Source organism: Silene latifolia, chromosome Y (assembly GCF_048544455.1).
Source record: "Silene latifolia isolate original U9 population chromosome Y, ASM4854445v1, whole genome shotgun sequence".
NCBI classification, from domain to species: domain Eukaryota; kingdom Viridiplantae; phylum Streptophyta; class Magnoliopsida; order Caryophyllales; family Caryophyllaceae; genus Silene; species Silene latifolia.
In genome coordinates, this window is record NC_133538.1 from 153,972,573 (window position 1) to 153,984,486 (window position 11,914).

At 37.2% G+C, this 11,914-nt stretch overlaps 1 long non-coding RNA gene across 1 annotated transcript; it reads left to right on the forward strand.

The window, feature by feature from the left end:
- The first annotated feature begins 2,010 nt into the window (after window positions 1-2,010).
- Window positions 2,011-2,310, forward strand: LOC141632590 (uncharacterized). Its single transcript, XR_012537794.1, has 2 exons — window positions 2,011-2,079; window positions 2,217-2,310. It is a non-coding gene; the product is annotated as an uncharacterized LOC141632590 (long non-coding RNA).
- Window positions 2,311-11,914: the final 9,604 nt, after the last annotated feature.

The window sequence follows — 11,914 nt, forward strand, 5'->3', positions numbered from 1 at the left end:
CATTATGTTCTTTCGGTTTGTCCCCATAAGACAGTCTATTCCCCTTGAACTTGAACAAGTTATTATTTTAGGTTAATTGCTGCTTAATTGTGTTAGTGAAGTTGTTAGTTTGGCGACAGTGAAGAGCTTATTTTAAAGCAGTGACTAAATATGATGCTCAAGTGCAAAACTGATTATTATTTAAGCTAAGTGAAAACTGATTCAGGGAAGCTTTCATAAAAGATGATATTTTGAAGCAGTGACCAAATACGATGATCTTCTCCTTGATTACAAGAGATTTGAGAAGACTAAATTAAGAAATTACAGTAAACTAATTAACACCCTAAAATTGGAGAGGAAAAAAAAAGAGAAAAAGGGTCATAATCCTATCATTACTACCGCTACTGATTTCATAAAATCCTCCCATATTCAAAAGAATCAGACTCCCCTTTGCAAGTTAGTTAAGTTCTATTTTTAATAAAAGAAAGCTGAAATACCAAAACTGACCCCTTAAAATGAGATGGTCAGTGGAAGAGTAAGGGCAGTACGGTCATTTAATTGGGGGGAGGGGGGTCTACTTTAGTTTATTATTTCTTACTGCTTATTATGCCATAAATATGTAAATGCAAAGCACTTGAGACGGAGCTAATGACTGCTGCAATAATATTGAAAAGGGAACAGATAACACAGATATCTAGTAGTGAGCTCAACACAATTAAAATTGAAAGTAATTAAGGTAGATTGGAAATAAATTGGAGGGTTGGGTTACTCCTAGGAAATAGATACAAACTCACAATAGTAGAGTGATGGTGCGGCTATGATTGGCGATTGTAGTGACAGAGAATTTGATGGTTTGATGTTGATTACCGTGTTCTTGGAATGGCGACGAAAATGGGACATCGAAGTGGGAAGTGTCATGGTGACGGTGTTGCTGCCAAGATAGTAAATAAATGACGCGGCGGGTTAGGATGGTTCCGAGATGAGGTGAGACTGTTTGTAGGTGGTGCAAACCTCTGGTAGTTTTTGGTGTCTATGTAATGGTTAATTGTTATTGCCTATTGGTGATGGTAAATTGGTAATGATGGATATAGAATATTGGGTTAATAATTTAGGAGATGAACTTTCAAAGGAGGTGAAGGTTATTATTGATTGTAATTTTGGGGTTTTGATTTGATTGTGGTTTGAAGTTGTCAACTTTAATGTTGAATCTTTCATTTTTGTCCGCAAGTCTTGCTTGTGACGGTCACAGACCCCTTTCTTTTTTAACATTATTTAAATCGCGTGCTAGTCGTCACAAGACGACAAGCTTGTGACGTTGACAAGTAAGAATTTGTGCACTTTTGTTTGTGATTGTTAGGTTTTGATTTGATCATTGTTTATCTGTTAATTTTGAATGTTGAAATTTTCATTTTTGATTGTGATGTTGAGGTTTTGATTTGATTATTGTTTAAAATTGTTAATTTTGAATGTTCAATCCTTAATTTTTGATTGGGATTGTGTTGTTTAAATCTGATTATGGTTCAAAGTTGTTAACTTTTAATCACATTGTCACCATGAATATATTTGCCTATCAAACAAGCCAACAAGTTACGAGTAAGGCGATTGTGTGAATCGAGTTTCATCATGGCATCCTTGAAGCTCACTCTATACTATTGGTTTTGCGTTAGCGAAGAAATTGAAAGATGTCATTTCAGTTATCAGTTGAAGAGGAAATATAGGGAGGTGGGTTTCTAGTAATTCCCTAACATTGTAAAGTTATCGTCTTTTGGATAGATTAATGTATAGCCTAGCTGTAGTCGCCTGTAGATGATAAGCTGGTAATTTTTGTAAAGAACCTTCTTTGTATGAATTGTTCTGTGTGCGGCGTGCCTGCCCTACTTTCCCGTTGGAAGGAAAATAAACTGAAGACATGTGTGTATTTTGGTTATGTTTGATCTCTTTTTTTCTTATTCTTTAGCGGGAACAAGGGTTGGGTCACTTGAGTAGAGTTGAATATGTGGTGGCAGATTTTGATGCACCTTTGTATATGTAGGTGTTATATGGAAAGGAGATAAGCTGATTGAAGGAGTTTCGGAAACACTTGATATGCTTCGGGCAAAGGTTCGTGAATTTTGATTATACTTGAGAGGAGTATTAATTCGACAAGTTGGTTTTGACAATATAAGTACTGTTATTATAAAGAAACATATCATTTATTTTGTCTTAGCATACTTCCATAGCTTTTTCTCTTCTTTCAGGGGAAAAGATTGGTGTTTGTGACCAATAACTCAACCAAGTCCAGAAAGCAATATGGAAAGAAGTTTGAGTCGCTTGGGCTTGCTGTCAGCGAGGTTGAGAATTGATGCATACCGGCATACATCATTGGATTATTCAAATTTGTCTACTTTATTTATAATAGACTTTTTTCAGGAAGAAATTTTCGCGTCATCTTTTGTTGCTGATGCATACCTTTAATCTATTAATTTCCCTAAAGATAAGAAGGTATAGTTTCCGATGTATTTGTGGATGTTTATTTTTGTGTAACTAGCTGTACTTGCAAATTGCTATAGAAGGGACTAAATCATTTGCTGAGGACTTTATTTGAGGTTTGCAGCGCATGAGAGCAATCGATATGATATAATGGCATTTTGTACACCCGAATTTTAGATTGTGCTTAAGTGATACACCTTTACATATAGTATTCACTTGATGCTACTACAAGCTAACGACTCTTTAGGGTATTTATGTTTTGTACTTATTTTCGATATTTGTAGCCTTTAGGCTCTTAAAGACATGATAAGAGTTGGTATAATTTTACAAGGATTTGTCTTGTGAATTCAAATTAAATATGAATGTTCAGGTTCTTGTTGCGTAAAACTTGCTTGAGTATATGAATTGCAGGTATAATTTATATGCGCTATCCAATTCAATCGTGTAGGGATACAAAAAAATCGTAAATATTAAAAAACAAATATCAGAATCAAAGAGACCGGTTACATGTTAAACCTATTCTATTTGAAAATATAAAATAAAGGCGCCAAATTCAAATATCAGAAACAAAGAGAACGGTTACATGTTAAACCTGTTCTCTTTGAAAATAGGCGCCAAATTTAAAAATTAGAATTCAAATATAGCAGCTTTATCAAAGACAACGGTTCTCAATAGAAACCGTTCTCCTTGATAAATCAATGAGCACGGGTAAGTAATGCAACCGTTCTGGTTGTTATTACAAAGAGAACAGGTTGACTTCGTACCAACCGTTCTCTTACATAAAAGAGAACGCTTGGCCACAGGACGGTTCAAAGAGGCTTCAAGAACGGTGTTTAACCGTTCTCTTTGAGAAAAATTGTAGTAGTGGTTAGAAGTTCCTTTAAACCAAAAAGAATTGTGAGTACTCTTCGTCCATTACAACTCTTACATATCGACCTATGTGGGCCCATGAGAACTAGAAGTAGAGGTGGTAGTCGTTATGTGTGTGTCATTTGATATGACTCATATTGGAGGATATTTAGTCCCCAAATTAACCTCGTTCCTATGCTTTACAGTGCATAATTGGGTCATTTACTATCTTTAGTTTCCCATTTTGCATAATCTTTGAGGTTTTGTCTCCTTGGTAGGAAAAGAGTGCTAACCTTGCATTTACATGGTGAATTGGAGCTAAATTGATCGCATCTAATGACCAAGCATCAAAGAGAAGTCTATACTAGAAGGCCTATGTAGATAATAAAGTGAAATGGGCAATGACGAAAGGATCCTTGCATCCCCGAAATGATCCTCGCGGATTATGAAGGAAGAAAAGAAGAGAAGCAGTCTGCCATGGGATCCGAGCGGATCACACCCAATCCGGGTGTCTTCCTTCACCACCATTCGTGCGTCTCTCAGCCAAGACGCTCGTCTTGCAGCCAAAGGATCTGAGCGTCTTCCAGACTATCCGCTTGGATCACAGCCCAGAGAGCCCGTGCCACTTCCCAAAACGCGCGGATCGTTCCGAGACTAGCAAGATGGATATGCTCATTTCCTTCGAGAGGAACATGTCCCTAACTTTTCTTAAGGACTTAATAGTCATTTAAGCCCTTAGTAACCCTAATCCTTATACCTAATCTTTAGTATAAATACCCCATTGTACTACTTAGATTAGCATGCTCTCTTAATACTTTCTTAATCAAGTTCTAATCATTCCTTAATCTTGTAATCAACTTTTAATCTAGTCTTAATAAAAATCTCAATACTTAATCTTTCCTCAATTCCTATATTGTTCTTCATTTATTTTGGGTAATTAGAAGATTATTTGGGTTTATTTGGAGGATAGACAACCTTCCATCAATCATCAAGTACTTCTATTATTATTTGCATTATTATTTGGAATCATCTTAATAGGTATAATTCTCTCTTAACCTTGTTTAATTATTGTTAATCATTTTCACTTATTCATCATGTTTTGATAACCTTGTTAGCATGTTAAACTTGATAATGAGTGAGTAGTTTCCTTAACTAGGGTTAATGAGGAATTAGGGGAAACCAACATGGGGATTGATTTGTGCTTAATCTAATATGTTTTCATAATTAATTTGCTTGTTTGTTGTGATTTCAACTTATGCACATGTTATGTTTGATGAAATGCGAGCCTATAAATCCTTGCATTTTTTACCCATCACTTATCTTTTCAATGAGACTTGTAAGCTTATACACCAACTCGAGTCTCATTAGACCATGCATATAGTTGGATAGGAATGACTAAGTCGACTTGTAGGTGTTGTACAATCTAATCAATTTGGCTCTGGGACCCAAACCTTCTTAGGGATTGTAAGCTTATACACCAACTCGATCCCATCACAAAAATAAGTGCTTACATCTAGTAGAGAACATGTTTGTATGATTAACTCCCATGAATCCCCTATGAACCTATGACACCCTAGTGCTTTTAATCAATTGTTTACATCTCATTTTAATCACTTTTCTTGTTTTTATTACCTTGCTTTTATATTGTTGATTAGTTTAGTTGATCTCCTATCTCAACCCAAATTGTGACACCCTAAGACACGACCACTTACAATTGAAAATCCTACATCAATACCCGTCCCTTGGAATCCGACCTTTTTACTAACCTCTTTGCTAAGAGTAGTTTGTGAAGTTATAAATATTGTTTTGGTTAGGTAACTTTTGACGACGAGTTATAACCGACACCAAAAAATAGCGTCGTTGCCGGGGACGGTGTTAACTTGATTTGATTTTCATTAATTGTTTTTAGTTGTGTATTTCTTTAACTTGAGGGAGAGCACTTCCTCAAGGTACTTCTCACCTTTTCTCTTAGTATATTTTTCAAGATGGATATTATAGATTGTTTTGTTGATGACCACTTGAGTATCCCTTTCATCAAAGACCCTTTGCAAGCATTGGAAGCCTTAGAAGCAAGTGATGCCAAAAATAAGCATTGGGAATTGGAAGTAGATCTCCTTGAGGCCGCTCTAGCCAACAAAGAACTTACTTATGAGCAATACATGTTGATACATGACATTCTTGAGGAAGCATCCCAATCCATTGAAGATGAACAACCAATCGAAGATCATACCACACAAGCCGAAGAGCTAGATGAATATGTCATGGAATTTGAGTATGATGATATTGATGAGCTTGAAGAGCAAGTTGAGTATGCCATGAGGATGGAGTGTATAATGGAAATGGAGCAAATCCTTAAAGAACCGTCAATGGAGGAAAGTGAGGTACCAACTTCAACTCTAAACCCCTTCCCCCAAATTTGAAATATGCTTACCTTGATGAATCTTAAACTAAACCCGTGATTGTTAATGATTAACTCGATGAGAACCAATTGGAAAGTTTGCTTGATGTGTTGAAACAACATGAAAAGGCTATAGGTTATACTTTAGATGACCTTAAGGGGATAAGTCCCAATTTTTGCATGCATAGAATTCATCTAGAAGAAGACCATAGGCCTACAATCCAATCCCCAAGGAGATTAAACCCCCACATTCAAGAAGTTGTAAAAGCGAAGGTTATGAAATTACTTGATGCGGGAATCATATATCCTATATCGTATTCTTTGTGGGTTAGCCCCGTTCAAGTGGTACCTAAGAAAGGAGGTACCGCGGTGGTCACAAATGATAAGAATGAGCTAATACCCACAAGGAAGATCACCGGTTAGCGTATGTGTATTGACTACCGAAAATTGAATTCCGCAACTAGAAAGGATCATTTCCAACTAACATTCATTGACCAAATGCTTGAGAGGCTAGCCTCTAACAAATTCTTTTGCTACCTTGACGGGTATTCGGGATTCTTCCAAATCCTGATACACCCGGATGACCAACACAAGACTACTTTCACATGCCCTTATGGTACTTTTGCATATAGGAGAATGCCTTTTGGCTTATGTAATGCCCCTGCTACTTTCCAAAGATGCATGATGAGTGTCTTCTCCGATTATCTAGAAACTATAATGGAAGTTTTTATGGATGATTTTAGCGTTTATGGGAAAGACTTTGACTCTTGCATGCATAACCTTTCTCTTGTATTGCAAAAATGTGAGGATGTTAGTCTTATTTTGAATTGGGAAAAGTGTCACTTCATGGTCAATGAAGGTATTGTTTTGGGTCATTTAATCTCGGAAAAGGGCATCGAAGTTGACAAAGCCAAGGTTGAGGTGATATAGAAACTCCCACCTCCCGTGAATGTTAGAGGGGTGAGAAGTTTTCTCGGTCACGCGGGTTTCTATCGCCGTTTCACAAAAGATTTCTCAAAAATCGCGAAGCCCCTCACTCAACTTTTGCTTAAAGATGCCTAATTCCAATTCACTAATGAGTGTGTTGAAGCTTTTAATAGAATCAAGGAAGCATTGATCTCGGCACCAATCATCCAACCACCCAACTGGGAATTACCCATGTGCGATGCGAGTAACTACGCCGTTGGCGCGGTTCTTGGCGAATGGGTAGGAAAGGCTTTACATGCTATCTATTACTTAAGCAAGACTCTTGATTCCGCACAAGTGAGCTATGATACTACCGAGAAGGAACTCCTTGCCATTATCTATGCCTTAGACAAATTTCGTTCCTATTTGCTAGGATCAAAAGTGATTGTTTTCTCACACCATCGTGCTCTTAGACATCCCTTGATAAAGAAAGCAGCAAAGCCAAGATTTTTGAGATGGATTTTTCTACTCCAAGAATTCGATTTAGAGATAAGAGAGAAGAAGGGAGCCGAAAATGTGGTAACGGATCACTTGTCAAGAATTCGATTCCATAATGATGAGGGAGAGACACCGATCAACGACTCTTTCCGCGATGATATCTTAATGGCCATCCAATCACAACTAGAGAGGCTTACCACACCATGGTTTGCCGACTATGCTAACTACATTGTGGTAGGAGTCCTTCCTCCAAATTTTAACTACAATCAAAGGAAGAGATTCTTGTTTGAAGTAAAGAGATACTTTTGGGATGATCCCAATCTTTACAAGGAATATAGTGATGGACTTTACCGAAGATGCATACCCTAATGGGAAGTTCAAGGTGTTTTAGAGGGATGTCATTCATCACCATATGGAGGACACCATGGAGCACGAAAAACTATTACTAAAGTCCTCCAATCGGGCTTCTTTTAGCCTACCATGTTTGAAGATGCTAGAGAGTTTATTCTCCATTGTGATCCTTGCCAAAGAACCGGGAACATTTCTTGGAGAAATGAGATGCCACAACGAGGAATATTGGAGGTAGAAATTTTCGATGTATGGGGAATTGACTACCAAGGACCATTTGTATCATCTCAAGGAAACAAATACATTCTTGTAGCCGTTGATTATGTATCAAAGTGGGTAGAAGCAATTGCCACTCCAACCGATGACGCCAAAACGGTTGCTAAGCTTCTCAAGAAAATAATCTTCCCAATATTTGGAGTCCCTAGAGCAATAATTAGTGATGGAGGGACACATTTCCATAAAAAGAAGCGCACATCCCTTTTGGCAAAATATGGTGTTCAACATAGAACCGGCTTGGGATACCTTCCTCAAACAAGCGGTCAAGTTGAAGTTTTAAATATAGAGATCAAACAAATTCTTAAAAAGGTTGTTAACAAGACTCGTAAGGATTGGAGTATGAAGCTTGATGACACTCTTTGGGCTTATAGAACAGCTTATAAGACTCCATATGAGCCTCCCCTTACAAGCTAGTCTATGGAAAGGCATGTCATTTGCCAATTGAGCTAGAATACAAAGCCTTTTGGGCGATCAAAGCTCTCAACCTTGATCTCAAGCTAATTGCCAAAAGAGGATAACGTAAATCCAAGAGTTGGAGGAATTCTGGTATGGGTGATGTCGTCGGGTCACATCCAATCAAACACATTTATAATACTCAACAAACAACTAGTTAGCGGTAGATCGAGGTCGATCCATGGGACGGTGTGCTTTGGGTTCTAAGTCTATCTATCTCAATTTATGCTAGTGTCACGATTTGATGGGGTTTGTAGTTGTGTCTAGACTAATAAAAGCAATAAAGTAAAACAAGCAATAAAAGGAAAGATGTAAACAAATGATTAAAAGTGCTAGGATATCATGGGGTCATAGGGGATTCATGGTGTTGATCATACAAACATGTTTACAATTATAAGCAAGCAATTAATGTTGCGGAGGAACCGAGTTGGTTTATGTCTTACGGTTCATAGGAAGGGTTGGGTCCCGGAGCCGAATCGATTAGATTGTACAACACCTACAAGTCGACTTACTTTCCTCCTATTCAACTTCTATGCATGGTCTAACAAGACTCGAGTTGGTTTATATCTTACAAGTCAAGTTGAGTAGATAAGAGATGGTTGTAAATGCAAGGATTCATAGGCTTAGCATTTCATCAAACATAACATGTGCATAAAGTTGAAATCACAACAAGCAAGCAATTTAATCATGTGAACATTTTAGATTAAGCATGAATCAATACCATGTTGGTTTCCCCTAATTACCCATTAATCCTAGCTAAAGAGACTACTCACTCATTATCATGGGAAACATGTCATTAATGGTGTCAAACATCACAACAAGTATAAACATGATAATAGAATGAAGAAATGAACAATTAAGATTAAAGGGTAAAGGAATTATACCAAACTTGAGGTGATCTAAATAATAAAGCAAAGAATAATAGAAGAAACTTGATTGATTGATGAAGGGTTGTCAATCCTCCAATAATAACCCGATAATGTTCAATTACCCAAAAGTAACAAATTTGAATAATAAACTTGAACAATAATTAAGGAGAGATTAATGTGAGATTTGTGGAAAGATTAAAGAGTAATCTATTCTAATCTACTCCTAATCTAATCTAAGGAAGGATTTGTTCTAGCTAAGAGCTTGATAAAAAGGATCCCCCTTTGATTATTTACAAGTGGGGTATATATAGTAGGGATTCACTAGGTTAACTAAGGCTAAATTAGTAATTACACTTTTTAGATTTGAGCAGGGAGACGCCGGTATTTTTCGAAGGAAGGGCTTCTTTCTTTGAAGCTTGAAGAAACGGATTTTTGCTGGACTGGAATCCGTGCGTCTTAGGCACGGGACAGGCGGATTTGGTGGTCTGGGCCCCGGCGTCTTTGAATGAAGACGGGCGGATTGTAGCAGGGGAAGACGGGCGGATTTGGGTGAAGACGCACGTCTTCTGTAGTTTGGGGACGGCCGGATTTTAGAGAAGCTGCACGGGTTGGATTGCAGTTCCCGTTTTCTCTTCCATTCTTCCCTTCCCTTCACTTCCATTTTATTCTTATGGGATTTGGTCTTTAGTTCTTATTTCCTCTTTAATCTTAGCTCATCAAATATCGCCAAATAGCTTCTAAACATGCACGAAAGACAGGAACTTCCGCCTTATTCTCTTCTTTCCTACAAAATACAAGAGATGCACTAGGAAAGCAAAATAGAAAGCATTTGACGGATAAAACGGCTATGGAATGTTATAATAGTATGCAAAATAGGCTCAATTAGGGGACTAAATATGCTCAAATAATGGTCACATCAAATATCCCCAAACCGAACCTTTACTCGTCCCGAGTAAAGAGGTGACAAAAACTAGACCTTTATTTAAACTAACCTACTAATATAACCGATATGAGACAATTAACGGGTCTCACTCCGCCCCTTCAACTCACAACAAGACAACCATGAGGTAGGATTCCTTCTTGCAAGGCAAGGTGGGTCTTGCCAAAATGGCGCCACACCCAAACATTAAGCACATAAAATCAAATAATCGATGCATCTACAAAAGGAATAGGCACTTCCGCATCAAATGGCGGAGGCAACTAAAAGGGAACAAATTTAAAAGCATATATTCCTTCACAAATACTAGTTCAACAAATTACTAAGGCTAAGAGGATGGCACTAAATCACCTCCAAATGGTGTTAAACTAGACTACTTTCGTCCTCAATTCCCAAATGCTTTCGTCAAGAGCGATCGGATGATGGTGAAATGATGATCCCTATGATGCTAGTAGCATATGACATGACAAGTCTCGAATTCTCTACAAAAGTAAAGGTCATGGATCGTCCCAAGCTCGACAAAGTGGCTTGACAAAAAAGGCTTTTTGGGAATGAAATGCTCAAATCGTTATAAACAAGGGGTGGATATGACTAGTATTCAAAATTGACCTCATTCAACTTTCACATTTCAAAAATTAGAGATGGGGTTTGTCCCTTCCGGGCTAGTGTCCTTTGCTTTCGCCAATCGCTTATTAGGCAACCGGTTAACCTCTAGACAATAGCTTTTCGGGGTGATAGTCACTCTGTCTCTGGGCGGTTGAATTCACAACCGTGTGGGGGCCCAAGTCAATGGATCCCTCTCCAAATCACATCGAAGTGGTACGCCTCCATCAAAACAACTAAAATTTCTCAACATTTCAACATTTCATAACATTTGAGGTTTCTTTAGCAATAAATTACTTCCACATAACAAAATCTTCGAAATGAGCACTTCAAACTTATTGATAGAAAGTATTTTTGGGTTGCCTTACCGCAAGGTCAATCAAGGTCACCTAGACAAGTTAACCAAGTCCACATCGCATCACGGGGTTGGAATAGGTGACTCACATGCAAACCCTTGACTAGGCTTTGGGTCATGGGTCAAAAGACACTAGTATGACACAACCTAGGGTGTTTTACAACCATTCTAGTAGGCAAAGTTTTAAGTTGAAAAAGTATTTGTAATGGCTTAGTTGCTCTTGTCAAAGTTCTCAATTAGGCACTTTTCAAAATATTTCATCTAAATGCAACTATATGCCATGATGCAACTATTATATACATCCTAATGCAAGTGATTCTATCAACTAATATGGCATATAAACTAAATGCAAGTCCTAAGTTCAAATTGTTATACCGCATTAATCAAAATAAAGCCACATATTCATTAACATAGAGAGGAAAAAGGAGATTGGAAAGATCATACCATGCGGTCTTCAATATCCTCATGCCTCGGATGTGGCGTAGTCGATCAATGTGAACAAGGATAGACAAACATAATATATACAAACAATATATACAAGACTAAACTACAAAGGAAATGAACATGTTTTTGGTTTTTCATTTTTTAAATTTTTATGGTTTTTGATTTTATGAAATTAAAAGATATATTTTTGTGATTTTTCAATTTTTATATATTTTTGGAATATAAATTCCCATCCCCCACTTTATTTTGGACATTGTCCTCAATGTACATGTAGGAGTGGGAATAAAAAGAAAATACATGTTTTTGGATTTTTGATATTTTTTTTTTGAAATAAAGTACAAATGCAATGATATGATATGAATGAATGCATGCTATAACTAAATGCAATTCTATATGATATATATAACAAATGAATGCAATCTAAACTATACTATATGATGCATGTTTTCTATTAAGCTATGGTCACCTATGATCAAACCTCCCCAAACCGATTTAAACACTATCTCTAGTGTAGAAAAGAATAGGATTGG